Consider the following 14,583-nt stretch of genomic DNA (forward strand, 5'->3'; position numbering starts at 1 on the left):
GTAGTGACAAAATTTGAGACAAAGTTACCCTTTCTGATTCCGTTTTTTGCTGGATATTTTTCATAATCGACCTTTTCTTTTTCCCTTTTGTAAGTATTACTGTCATATGAAGCGCCATACATTAGATATAAGGAGGATACGAGCCGATCTTCCAAAAATCCATATACTGTAGTTCAGTGAGTCCTGGTATTCTTCCTTCCCTTTTTTCGATCTTTATTGCTTTATTCTGCCAGCGCTCTCTTAGCTCTTGAGGAAGCTTTGATGACATAGTACGAATGTTTAAATTGTTATCAAATTCGTTTCCGTTCTTTAAACCTGACATAACGCTTTTGCAATTGCCTAGAAAGAGTGTATATGCTCTTAGGCTTTCTCCATCGTTCGTTTTTATTTGTGGCCACATTCTGATTTTCTTCATGTAGGCGTCCCCTATTTGTATTTGATTTCCATAAATAGTTTCTATCCTTTCTCTGGCGTGTCTGTACCCCTCTTCTGGTGGTAAGTATGCGCAGTTCTGTGCAATGCTTTTAGGTTCACCTTTAGTAAATTGTATCAAATATTCTAATTTATCGTCAGGGTTACTCGTTGTCCGATCGATGATTCGATCAAATGCCCTTTTAAAGTTCATATAAGTCAGTGGATCGCCATCAAATATTGGCACCTTTATATGGGGCATATTAGGCACTTGTGTTTTGTTTTGCTGTTGATCATAACATTGTCCATAACATTGTTGTTGAAAAGGTGCTGGCGCTTTATTTTGTTGCTGATAAAGCGAATGCTGGGGATTATCTTTACTTTCATGTGGTTTTACATCTCTTACATCTAATGTCGGGGTGACGTTATAGGGATCTAGTCTGTTTGGGCTGCGATTGCGCCCTTTAAGCGCTTTCAATTTTGCGTCGGATTCTTTAATGGCTTCTTCTAAAGCCAATTGATCTCTTTTAGCTTTCAGTTGCGCTTCTTCATATTCTCTTTTGGCTTTTAATTGCATTTCCTCAGTCTTTCTCATAACTTTTAACTGCATTTCTTCCATATCTAGAGCCTGTTGCTTTCTTTGGTTCTCTGCTTTAACTAACAGCACAGCGTGTGCTGCTTCTTGAAATCTGATGGCATTAACCGAAGTAGTCGTTGATCTTGTACTCTGTTTAGATTTTATGGAAATGTGGGAGTTTTTAGCTGAATTAGCTCTTGAGCTTACATGACTTTTACCTTGAAAGGAAACCTGAGAGATACTGTCTTCAGGTGAGACGTCAGGAATGTCGGTGGTTGTTCTGTAATCCTTGAATTGATTAGCCGAAAAGTTAGGTTGTTGATGGAGGCTTTTATTTTGTTGTGCATCAAATATCCATTCTGTCGTATTTCCACAAAACCTGTTTATAGTTTCCATTTTAGAGTCAACGTTGGTTTGTATCAATTTCCTTGCATCTTCGGTGTTCTGGATGGATAAAATTTTGACACTTAACTTTTTGTATTCCATTCTCAGTTTGGCGAACTGATTATTGAAAATTAATTCTATGTTTTCACAGTTATATTAATTTTTTTGTAATTCCGTTATGTTCTTCATGGAATCAGATAATTGTCTATATTTGTAATCCATTTCCGATTGTAGTTTAATTGTTGCTGAGTCGAGCGGCTTTCTGTCGTAATGGAGATGATCCTCTGTTATAGAGTCACAATCGTAGCGGCTTTCGCTGAAGCCACTGATACTTTCGTTGGGGGTCGGAATTTCTTCTGGCTCCCGGATTCAGATGCCATTGCTATTCCACAAAGAACTGTGCTCAAACCCCTTTTAAGTCGTCGTAATCCGATCTCAAGCTTTGAACACACAACTTGCTTTCTTTTGAAATCCAGGGAAATTTCAAGTTTTCTTTCTTAGTTCGATTTCAGTTTTAGGCAGGTTTTTAACTTTTGTGTAGCTGCTGAAATATATAAGGTGTCATCAGGCACGGGTAAGACGCGTGTCAAAAGAATTCTCAGAGTCCAGAAGTTCGTTTTTGAAGTATTTAGTGAAAGATAAAAGCAAATAGTCCACACAAGAATAAAAGAAAAAATAGTTAAACACGTAAAATAAAAGACAAAAAAAAGGAAAAAAGATATCTTCTTTAAACTTAGCCTTTCTTGAAAGACTTTAGTTATTTCTATACCTAAAGATTCTTAGCTTCTTCTTCTGTACGCCTTGGCGTACGGTGCGATACTTAAGTAAATAAATTTTCTTTACTTGCTATTTCTAACATTCAAAGAGCCCGTAGGCCGGTTAGCACAATGCAAGTGCTCAGGCACGAAGACGTGCGATCATGGTTAAAAACCGTATGCCTCTGCACCTTATACAAGGCAAGGCTATCACTAGCTGAATGACTAATAATGCTTATTCCAAGCTGTTAGAAATGGTAAGAATATACCACTGCGAATCTATTTACGGGGGTTATAGGAACTTCCCATTATTTATGCATTGTCATCTAAGAAATATTCATGAGTCTTATAGAACAAGGAAAATGGCTCTTACAAGAAGTATCCATGAAAGTCTGAGTCTTTGAGGAGCAAAGATGGACAAAGGATCTCCAGTTTGTCAACAAATGCATGAGAAAATTATTGAAATGTTTCAAAACAATGTTCCTCAAAGAAAGATTGCACTCCCTACACCATGCATAATACTTTTAAATGATTCAAGGAATCTGGATGAATTTTCAGTGTGTAAAGAGCAAGGGAGCAAGCCTAAGTTGAACAATTGTGATCTCCGATGACCACAGATTGCACTGCATCAAGAAATGTCACTCATCAATAGCTGATATAAGTACTTGGGAAAAGCCTGATTACTTTGGCAAATCTTTATGTTAACCATGTCCACAAGGGTCTTTGACTTCTCTGGGCTCTGAGGCATCTGGGATGGACTATCACATACATAGTGGAACTGTGTATTGTTGTCTGTTGAATCAGTATTCTCGATCTTTTTTGGAAGAAATGGACAACCCAGACTATTATAGGTAACAAATCCAAAAGGCAGGGTCTCTCATGGCATGGAGTTGTGTCAGTGCCCTTGGTAAAGATAATTTATACTTCTGTAATGGCAGCACATTAATGCAGAAAAGTACATCAAGATTATAGAGCAACATATGCTGCCTTCAAGGCGACATCTTTTTTAGGGACGTCCATGCATTTTTCAACGAGACAATTCAAAACCGCATTCTGCACATGTTACAAAGACATGGCTGCGGAAGAAGAGGGTCCGGGTACTGGACTGGCATGGCCTGTCTGCAGTCCTGACCTGTCCCCAATAGAGAGTGTGTGGAGAATTTTGAATGGAAAAATGCAACAATGACTACCCTGTAACACACCTTAAGATGTGTTTGCTGGGAGAAGGGGACAAAATAACACCTGATAGTCTTCATCGTTTGGTATTCTCAGTACCAAAACGTGTTGTGAGACGTAATGGTGACATGACAATGTGGTGAACACTTTACCGTCCCAACTTTTTTCAGATATATATATTAACAAGTGAAGTGAAGTTGACCAGACAATACAGGAAATGTCTTGGGTTCATACTGTCTGCAATGAAGTAAAAGTCAAAGCAAATGTAAGAATCACTGGATTTTTTTTTTATTTGTATTTTCCATAATATCCCAACATTTTCTGATTTGGGGTTGTATATTTTTTAACATTAATTATTTAGACTTGGAAATGTATACATTTCACAAATAAGTGGTTTAAATACAATAATCACTTACAAGTCACTTAGTAGTATTTTTTGTAAGCTCATGAAGATGTTTCATGGTGGAATGACCAATAGATGTTTGCTAACAGACTCACTCCACCTCCCCCATGATTCTTCAGAGACCAGTCCCATGTTCTTTGGGAAAAACCTAAAGGAGAGTGCAGGAAATGGATTTTCAAAGATTTCAAAAATGTTACCACCAAGCGCTAGGTAGGAAGAGAGAAGCACCTCAACTAGTTCCTTGTAGTTTGCCTCTTTTGTATTCCCAAAAAATGTGGAACATGTTATTTTTTTTTCAGTAATGTAATGTAATGTAACATATAATTTTTTTCTAATTTACTTACCTGTTACCACCATTTAAACAGCAACTTTCTCTCTTTTTAACAATAAAAAGGATTTTTTAAAACATTCTAAATATAAATTTCTGGCTATTTTGTAGGACTAAGAAGAGAGAAAAGAATACTGATTGAGAGCAAAAAATGTGTAGCCAACATTTGATTTTAGGTGGTTTCAACCTCAACTAACACTAAGAATGAGGAAGACTGACATTTTTCAGCTCAAAATATACCTCAAATAATATGATGAACATGAAAAATACTGATACTATAAAAAAGGTAACTTATTTTTTAAGAAAATCTACTTTTTTTTAAGAAGGCATTTTTTTCACTGAATTTGATACCTTGTGGAAATGGTTTGCGGAAGAGAAATTCAAATTTCACAAATGAATTCAGCACACCTAAATCCATGAAATACATTGATTTTTTTGCGCAGGAGGATTCTGGTGCAGATCAGTGTAATTGCTGTGTTAAATCTATTGTTTAAATAGTGAGAGAACATGTCTACATTCAGCATTTTAAAATGAAGCTCCTCTAGTTTTTTAGGTGGTATCAATGATTCCCAAATAAGACATCAAGGTTGATGGTCTCCTATACAACTTAGAATATCTCTGATAGACCAAGGTCCTGAAGAATGGCTGAAACCTGATGGGATTCCATGGGTCCTGTCTAATTACACCACATTCAATCTTACCAGCAAGAAATTTGTCTGTAAAAATTTACTCTTTTTCAGTTTTTAACTTACCCTCATCTTCATGTATATGACCATTTTATAAGACTCAGGTAACGCTAAAACTTCTTAATCCATTCAAAATGTATTCATTTTTTTCTGAAGTCTATTTATAATGTGTTTGGTTATGCTAGCAAAAAATGCCTTAGTCCAACTTTCTTCATACATACCTAACAGACTTGGGGAAAGTCTCTAACGCTCTTCTTGTCCTTGTTATGTACAGACCAAAGTGAAAACTGTCCTCTGAATGTGTTCTCACAAGGGTATCATTTTCCAGTACTCATATTAATAAATGTGCAGGTTCATACTGGTTCAAACTATACAAATGCCTGCTGAAGATCTAAGTTGCTGCCAGTGGCAGACTAGGACTGTCTTTCATAATTGGCTTTGTGATAACTACTTGCATTTGAACTCAGGAAAAAACTGAGAATCTAATTGTTGCTCCCCCTAACCTTCACTCTGAGATTAATCTCAAGATGGCTTCTGTCTCTCCAATTGCCAAGTCAAACTTATCTAATCTAGGGGTTATTTTCAATCAGCCTTTAAAGTCACATGTAAGGTCTGTTAGACTCTCCTGTTTCTTTCATTTAAGAAACTTTTCTAAATTGTGGTCTGTAGTCTCAAGACCAGAAATGGAGATGCTTGTACATGCTTTTATGTCCTCAAGTCGTGACTACTGTAATGCCCTGTATATTGGCCTGGATAAATCCTCCCTTACTTGGCTACAGTTAGTCCAAAATGCAGCAGCTTGGCTTTTAACTCGATCTGGTCAGATGGCACATATTACTCCAATTTTGTATGCATTGCACTGGCTTCCAGTTTATTACAGAATTCATTTTAAAATGCTTACCTATACAGCTCTCTGCAAACAAGCCCCTGAGTTTATTATTGGCCTCCTGTGCCACCACAAAGCCTGTCGAGCACTTAGGTCTGGGTGACAGGGCCTTGTACTCAGCTTAAGCTACATGGGGAATATGCTTTTCAGTGCATTGTGCCACAGCTTTGGAATGGTCTTCCATTAGTGTCACGCATGGCTGAGTCAGATTCTTTTAGTAAGCAACTTAAGACTGACTAGTGTTTAATTGGACTTTTTGTTTATTTTTAATTTGTTCTTCTTATTTTTAATTTGTTCTTCACAGTGCTTTGTGATGTCACGTCTGTGAAAAGTGCTTCATAAATAAATTGTGCTTCATAAATAAATTACTTACTTTTAGCCCTGGAGTGACATGATACACACCAGCTGGGATTTTGTGGAGGTGGCTTCAAATTTCTACCTTTGGTAGTTAAGGCCAAGCCTTCCAATCCCTTTTACCACATCAGCAACATGCTCTGTCTTGGTGATTGTTGGAGATCAGAGCAGACAAAAAATATCAAGAATTTTGGACTGAGGATGTGCAAAGTAATCATAGCTTACAGCAGCCTTCCAACAGTCCTTTCATCTCTTCCTTTATCCTCCTTAGCTGTTGTTGCCAGTAGAACCCTCTCTTTTCTTTTGCATGGATCCTGGAGTTGAAGTAACTTCATTCCTGTCCACAGGGCCAGCCACATCTTCAATAACAAAGAAACAGGTAATCAATAGGACTGCTACAATGTAGTGAGTACTACTATGTACCATGGCAAATAACAACTTTGCAATACATAATACAGGATGTATGTATAGCTATAGTATATTACTGTATGTCCTTCCATAGATGCTTTCTTCATATTCTGCAGTCATAATTATATTTCACACTGGTCATGTAATTTTTGTAATATTAAAAAATACCTGCAAACCTCCATCCTGTAATCAGACCACAGTACCACATGTTGCACATACAGTACTTGTTGCTGTCCTTTCTTTGCTACCTCCTGTCTCTGCCTCATCATGTCACTGGACTGACACTAAAGCAGATGGAGCAGAACGGTGAAGCACAGAGGCACCATTTTGTTCTCCCTGGCCATTCATAGCAGGTAGTGTTTTGGTTGCTTAAAATGAACATCTTAACACTCATTAAACATTTTCTCTTTTTTAACACATTGCAAATTAGCCTAAATTGTAAAGTATCTACAAAAGCTAGGTAGAGATGCTAAGTTACAATTATACTTGGTCACTAAGTCATTTAGCATCATGTGAATCACCTCACATCGATGTCGGCCCACAAAACACAATAATCCTGGAAGGTAACATGACAGACTGCAGGGCAAATCACATTTGCTATTTTGTCTAGCTGGTGACTTTGCTGTCACCTACTGCTACTAAAGTTGTGAACCAATGCAGTGCTGTAAACTTTCCCACCATTCTAAATAAAACTGATATTTTCATACATCACATTGCATCCTTACTTTCTCAACACCACCTTTCTTTTTTCATTTGCCTTTGGTGTCCGTCCATTGTAAAATGGTCAACTGTAGTGAGTGGGTTAAGAAAATGGACAGATGGTTTGATAGTTTCAGTTTCACGTGTATGGATTTTTACCACCTGGAGAGGGTGGTCACCTCTTTTTCTCTTAGAAATGATACCTGCACACAACGAATTTAAAAGGGTGTGCACTGCAGCTCGACTGGCCCAGAAACATCACCAGCCCACTATGAAAATCTCTGTTTCCGATTGGCACTCTGCTCCAGGTTTCTGTCTCTGTTCTTATGAATCTAACTGAGATGTTGTCTAATGTGGATGTGAAGATGACGAGAGAAATTGTCTTTAAGGATGTCTGTTAATGTTTTGCATTAATGTGTTACGCATATATGGTCACATCCATAAAGTACTTTTTTCATGGATCTCAGTTCCTGCCTCATTTATTCTGCATTTAGTTACAATTATGCCTATCATGGTAGAAGGCCAGAGAAGAAATATATTTTTCAAGGCCTTAATAAAATAAAAATATTGCTTTATATTAATAAAAACACACAAAGTACCCTACATTTGGATCCAGTTTTTCTTTATTTTACTTTCCTTGTAGCTGTTTTGTGCCTTACGTTATTGCATAGCTGACAAATAGCATAGCTTTTTAAATACAGTTTAATAAATGTGTTGCATCCTTGCCCCTTGCAAATTACTTCTGTCAGTATACAGGTTAACACCTTGAAAGAAAATACTGATTTTTTCAGTGTCTATAATGGGCATATTGCTTTGCGCAGATGATTTGCATGAAGTTATCTGCAGTTTTCTTCTGTCTGTATTGATCATATGCACTTTCCAGAATTGTTCCTAAAATAGGCAATGAAACTAATTTACTTTGTGACATACTGTGTTGTTATTATTCTATCTATTGTCAAGAACAAAACAACAAAAATAAAAATAATAGGACAACAAAAATAAAAATTAAAGAAAAGATGTTTTTCTGCTTGGCCAATAGGTTACAAAGGTTACTTGTGAGGTACAAATGACAGAAAGCACATTATCAAAACCAAATCCTATTCATTAACCATTTAAGGAATACTCCATCCAAATTTTTTTTTTTTATATGCTACTTACCCCATGTTGTTTGATGTGATGGCTAAGAAAAATTTTTAATCTCATATTTTCATGGAACATGGACATAACATTTCTGATAAAACTAAGGACCAATGCAGACCAACAGTAAACAATATAAAAACAATGTAAAACAAGAGTCTTCAATTCAAAAGCGGGACCCTGTGTGAAGTCAAGTAAAAATCAACTGATTGATTTATTTATTATCTTTTTGATCCCCCCGTTGAATTAAAGTTTTTCAAAGTAAATTGGAAGTAAACACAACACTATAAATTAATACACATTTGAACCAAAAGCACAAAATCAGACACCAATAACTTATAAGATGCAAAAGTAATAACCTACATGCAGTTAAAGAAAAATGTTTTTCTAATGAAGAGCTTGTTTTTCTGCTGGACAACAGCAGAGCATTGTTCTTTACTAAGACAAGTGGCAGATTTTCCAACAGAGCAAAGAAACAAAAATGGGGATGCGACAGTGAATAGAGTAAGTGTCTGTAAATCACACCCTTAATTTCCCGTTGAGATCTGAAGACATTAAATACCTTTAGATAGATAGATAGATAGATAGATAGATAGATAGATAGATAGATAGATAGATAGATAGATAGATAGATAGATAGATAGATAGATAGATAGATAGATAGATAGATAGATAGATAGATAGATAGATACTTTATTAATCCCAAGGATAAACCCACATTTAGCATAGGTCTATATTGTGTTCCACCATACTGTGAGTCCCATGATGTGTTCTTCTGCCTACATCTTCTTCTTACAGGTGCCAACCTGTAAGTGTGATAGGAATAATCACCTACACACCTTCCCCCAACCTCACAGTTTGTTGTCTTTTAACATATTGGCAAGGGTGAAGCCATCATGGGTACTGCCAGACCAATTTGCCGCAATATTCTTAAAACATTCTTGTTTACTGCAAATCACCTGCCTATTCAATGCAGTGAAACTTTACAGCAGTTGTAACAAGACTAGAAAAGTAGGTGTGTGTGAATGGGTATCAGCTCACACCTAATAATCTAACTTTAATAATATACAGTATCACCATGTTTTATCATGAAAATGTTATCATCTAGCAAATTATAACTCATTGAACTGTCAGGACATGAATTTAATAAGATCAATCTGGCAAACACTGTGTCATTAAGGTTGACACAAGTTAGCCAGAATAGGAAGTATTTAGCAATTAATGTATCAGCTAAGCAGATATAAAGGATTTAAAATGCTACATTATTCAATTAAAATGCAAAGATTCCTTAAATGATTCCAAAAAAACTCTTACAATTTAATAATTTCTCCAGTTATAACCATTATCCTACATACTTTAATCAACTTTTGTATGATGCGTCATTTTCTTTCCATACTTAAGCTGGTTAGAAATGTCACTTTAACAAATCTATGCATTTTAATTGAAATAAATTAATTATTTTATGGGTGCCCCACGATTTTATTTTTAGTCTCATATATCCAACAAAATCTTAATACAAGAAATGGTTACTTTTTAGTGCATTTTTGAATAATCACATAAAAATCTTTTTTTTAATATATATTTTTTGTATTATTATTTCATAATGAAAAAGAAAAATAGTTTCACTTGAAAATACCACCCTTACCATAGTATTGTCTGAGATGATCATTTTTTCACTTTACCCCACGTGCAGGCCCTGGTCTATATTATTTCTCCCTAAATCACTATGTAGAATCACTTTGTCCCTGTGAGAATTCAGGTTGGCTCCACACTACTGCTTCCTTCTGGGAGCATCTTGAACCCGCCACCCCCAATACCGTAACTGAGATGAGCCGGGCAGATGAGAACACCTACCTCCAAACAAAGGGTAGGTACAAAATGACAAAGTGCTTTTATTAAAAACCATTAAACAAATCAAAGTGTCCACATAAATAGTGCAGTCAAATCTTTAATAAATAAATAATCCATAAAAAATCCATATAAACAAGGTTTAATCATGATAGGAATCTTCTCTTTAAAGTCACAGTGCTCTGTGTTTTTTTTTTAAAACTGATATCCCTCCAGCTTACTCTGCTCGGGTCTCACAGCATGAAGGGACGTCATCTAACAGGTACAGACAACCTTCTGATCTGCTCATGTCCCTGCCACCCATCCCTTGGCACTCCATGGGTGACCACTGAGCCTCCACCTCCTTGACTCCTGCTGCCATCTCTGGCCTTGCGGGGAATCCTCCGGTGTATTTTTGTTGCTTCTGCTCCCATGCTGAACTGGAGCAACCCTCTAGAGCACCAGCCACACACTCCTCTCCCGGGGCCCCATTCCTGTCCACCTCCTTTTTTCTTTCTAGCATTGTCTCTCTCTCGCTCTTGCCCTTCTTCTCCATCCTTTAACCTCCATGCTTTCTTTTGTTTCTATTTTTTTCTTTCCTCCTTGTCTTTCACCCCTTTCGTGCTGTGCAAGCCCCTCTGCAGCACCATTGAGGAACCTGACTGATCCACCCGCTTCTGCACAATACCTCAATTAACCATGGAGCGAAATGCATTCACGTACACCTGCACCCAACTGGCGCCTGCACCTTTGTAATAAGATTATAACTGTGCTCTGTACAAAAAACATTTTATAAATCCACTCACATGTACAGGCTAGACTTAGCACAGAGGGGCTCAGCATTTAGAACTGCTAGGCAAGCATTAGAAGAGAGAAAGGGACAAGTATGAAAATGGGCATTGTACTATTTCTGTGTGCATGAAATTTAATCCTCTCTTTGCCTTGCTTGGAATGGCATGATGGCAGACTGTACAGTGCATCCGGAAAGTATTCACAGCGCATCACTTTTTCCACATTTTGTTATGTTAGTCTTATTCCAAAATGGATTAAATTCATTATTTTCCTCAGAATTCTACACACAACACTCCATAATGACAACATAAAAAAAGTTTACTTAAGATTTTTGCAAATTTATTAAAAATAAAAAAACTGAGAAAGCACACATACATAAGTATTAACAGCCTTTGCAATGAAGCTCAAAATTGAGCTCAGGTGCATCCTGTTTCCCCTGATAATCCTTGAGATGTTTCTGCAGCTTAATTGGAGTCCACCTGTGGTAAATTCAGTTGACTGGACATGATTTGGAAAGACACACACCTGTCTATATAAGGTCCCACAGTTGACAGTTCATGTCAGAGCACAAACCAAGCATGAAGTCAAAGGAATTGTCTGCAGTCCTCCAAGACAGGATTGTCTCGAGGCACAAATCTGGGGAAGGTTACAGAAAAATTTCTGCTGCTTTGAAGGTCCCAATGAGCACAGTGGCCTCCAGCATCCGTAAGTGGAAGAAGTTCGAAACCACCAGGACTCTACCTAGAGCTGGCCAGCCATCTAAACTGAGCGATCGGGGGAGAAGGGCCTTAGTCAGGGAGTTGACCAAGAACCCGATGGTCACTCTGTCAGAGCTCCAGAGGTCCTCCGTGGAGAGAGGAGAACCTTCCAGAAGGACAACCATCTCTGCAGCAATCCACCAATCAGGCCTGTATGGTAGAGTGGCCAGACAAAAGCCACTCCTTAGTAAAAGGCACATGGCAACCCGCCTGAAGTTTGCCAAAAGGCACTTGAAGGACTTTCAGACCATGAGAAAGAAAATTCTCTGGTCTGATGAAACAAAGATTGAAGTCTTTGGTGTGAATGCCAGGCGTCACATTTGGAGGAAACCAGGCACCGCTCATCACCAGGCCAATACCATCCCTACAGTGAAGCATGGTGGTGGCAGCATCATGCTGTGGGATGTTTTTCAGCAGCAGGGACTGGGAGACTAGTCAGGATAAAGGGAAAGATGACTGCAGCAATGTACAGAGACATCCTGGATGAAAACCTGCTCCAGAGCGCTCTTGACCTCAGACTGGGGCGATGGTTTATCTTTCAGCAGGACAACGACCCTAAGCACACAGCCAAGATATCAAAGGAGTGGCCTCAGGACAACTCTGTGAATATCCTTGAGTGGCCCAGCCAGAGCCCAGACTTGAATCCGATTGAACATCTCTGGAGAGATCTTAAAATGGCTGTGCACCGACGCTTCCCATCCAACCTGATGGAGCTTGAGAGGTGCTGCAAAGAGGAATGGGCGAAACTGGCCAAGGATAGGTGTGCCAAGCTTGTGGCATCATATTCAAAAAGACTTGAGGCTGTAATTTCTGCCAAAGGTGCTTCGACAAAGTATTGAGCAAAGGCTGTGAATACTTATGTACATGTGATTTCTCAGTTTTTTTATTTTTAATAAATTTGCAAAAACCTCAAGTAAACTTTTTTCACGTTGTCATTATGGGGTGTTGTGTGTAGAATTATGAGGGACAAAATGAATTTAATTCATTTTGGAATAAGGCTGTAACATAACAAAATGTGGAAAAATTGATGCGCTGTGAATACTTTCTGCATGCACTGTATACATCAAACTACCACTTTGGCAATTGTGTTGCCATTGGCTTTCTTTCGTCTGTTATGCCGCGTAAATCGTCATTAAAGAAGTTATTTTTTCTTATGTAATTTCTTACCACTGTATCACTACGGGAGGGATATCATCTTGTTATAATATATCTATTTAGGTTCAGGTTACTTAAAACGGCAAAATTAAAAAGAACTTATTCCAACCAGGGAGCTATCGCCCCCTAGAGGAAAACAAATGGTGCTGTGAGCAGGATTGTGGCTAAATTAATAACCGTCTCATATTTATAATGTATCATATATATAAAAAATACGCTTCTGATAATGATGGCATGGAAGGTCTCGGTCAGGTACTGAGTATACCGGGCTTGTCATGCGCACAGTCATGGACTCCTGTGACCAAGTTATACTGTCCTAAATGCCTGGCTCTAACTGAAATGGGATTTTAATCCTGTGAAAGTGCAAGAGGCGGTCTTGAAAACATTGGCTACACTGCATGGGTAATAATAAAAAAAAAGCCAGATAGCTGCCGGTGAGTTGTGGTAGCTTCTGCTAATTACATTATGTGGGTTGGACTTAAAAGTCCAAAGCATGATTATAAAATGTGGGAATAAATAAAATAAAAGACGAAAATAAGCCTGTCACGATAAATTGTAAAATAACAGTTTTAAAATTATAGACACAAGACTGGTTGTCCAGAATAAAGCGAAGCGGCACCCGGGTGAACAGCACAGATTAATCAGAATATCCAAAAACCTGCCAGAGAAAGAGTTGGGGAACACTGTTATTAAAAAAGTTACATCGTTAGCCATTAGAAATAATATTTTGTAAAGCTATGAAGCACTGTGCGTTATTTAGAGTAGATGCATGTACCTTATTGTCTGACAAGTCACTCATCCAGCGGGTTTGGCAGTCAGTTACTTAAAGATGAACAATGTCAATGCCGATAAAATCCATAAAGTCTTGATCGTGCTCACTAAAATAATTGTAGAAATCTTTAATGGAATAATAGCAGCCCAATATAATCCAAAATGAAATATTTGTCTGTCTGTTAAAAACGCAGTTTACGAGCTGTGCGGCTGTTGCTGTTGCGCTGCCCAAAAGGTTAAAGGCTTAAAGGTTAAAGGTTTTGGCAACCCCCCCCACCTATACTGCTATCATGACGTGTGTTAAAATGCTAAACACACAGAAACTAATGAAATTATTGAAGTCATTTTATAAGTATTGTGTAAATTACAGACCTACATTATAAGCTAATATTAAAAAGGAAATTGTAGAATGTGTACACAAATAGCACTAAAATATAAAGAGCTCTAACTTAAATTGGAAAAAGAACAAATATGTTTGGTTTTAACTTTGAAATGAGAAGCATACCTCTGCTACCTTCCTGCAAGTACTGGCCATACTTTAGGAAGGTATTAATTGAAGAAGTGTGGATTTAAAATGAGACAGCATCTCACATGACAAAGAAATATAATTATCTATGTATAATTGAGTTAAAGTAAATAAAAATGTCTCCACTTCTGTTTAAAGCTTATCATAAACGTTCAAAACATTTTTCCTTTCAAACCCTGATCAAGTTTAAAGGAAAAGTGCTCTTTTTATAATAATAAATGAGAAGGGAGATAAGTTCTTGTGAGAAGCAGAATGTGCCTGATGTGCATGAATGGAGGTTGTGTATTTTTGGAACTATTAAGGTAAAGCGATTAGTGGCACAGTGGTTAGCACACTTGCCCGGCGATAGGAAATAAAGGTTCAAGCATGTATGTTTTCCTTATTGAGTCAGCATATTCTTTGTGACTGTGTAGCTTTTTCTGGGAATGTTTTCTTGTTGTGGAATTGTGACATGTGATTTCCTGATGGGTGAAATCGCTGAATCGGATCGCCACGGAGTTTCCATGATCTGGAGACTAGCTCCATATGAAACTGAGCTAGAAGTGCTCCT

The 14,583-nt window shown here is 37.6% G+C and overlaps 1 long non-coding RNA gene across 1 annotated transcript in view; it reads left to right on the forward strand.

Annotated features, from left to right (window-relative positions):
* LOC127527705 (uncharacterized) overlaps positions 1–14,583 on the forward strand; it is a 110,971-nt gene that overhangs the window by 13,924 nt on the left and 82,464 nt on the right. The gene's annotated exons all lie outside the window — the stretch shown is intronic.

This window comes from Erpetoichthys calabaricus, chromosome 4 (genome assembly GCF_900747795.2).
Source record: "Erpetoichthys calabaricus chromosome 4, fErpCal1.3, whole genome shotgun sequence".
NCBI lineage: Eukaryota > Metazoa > Chordata > Cladistia > Polypteriformes > Polypteridae > Erpetoichthys > Erpetoichthys calabaricus.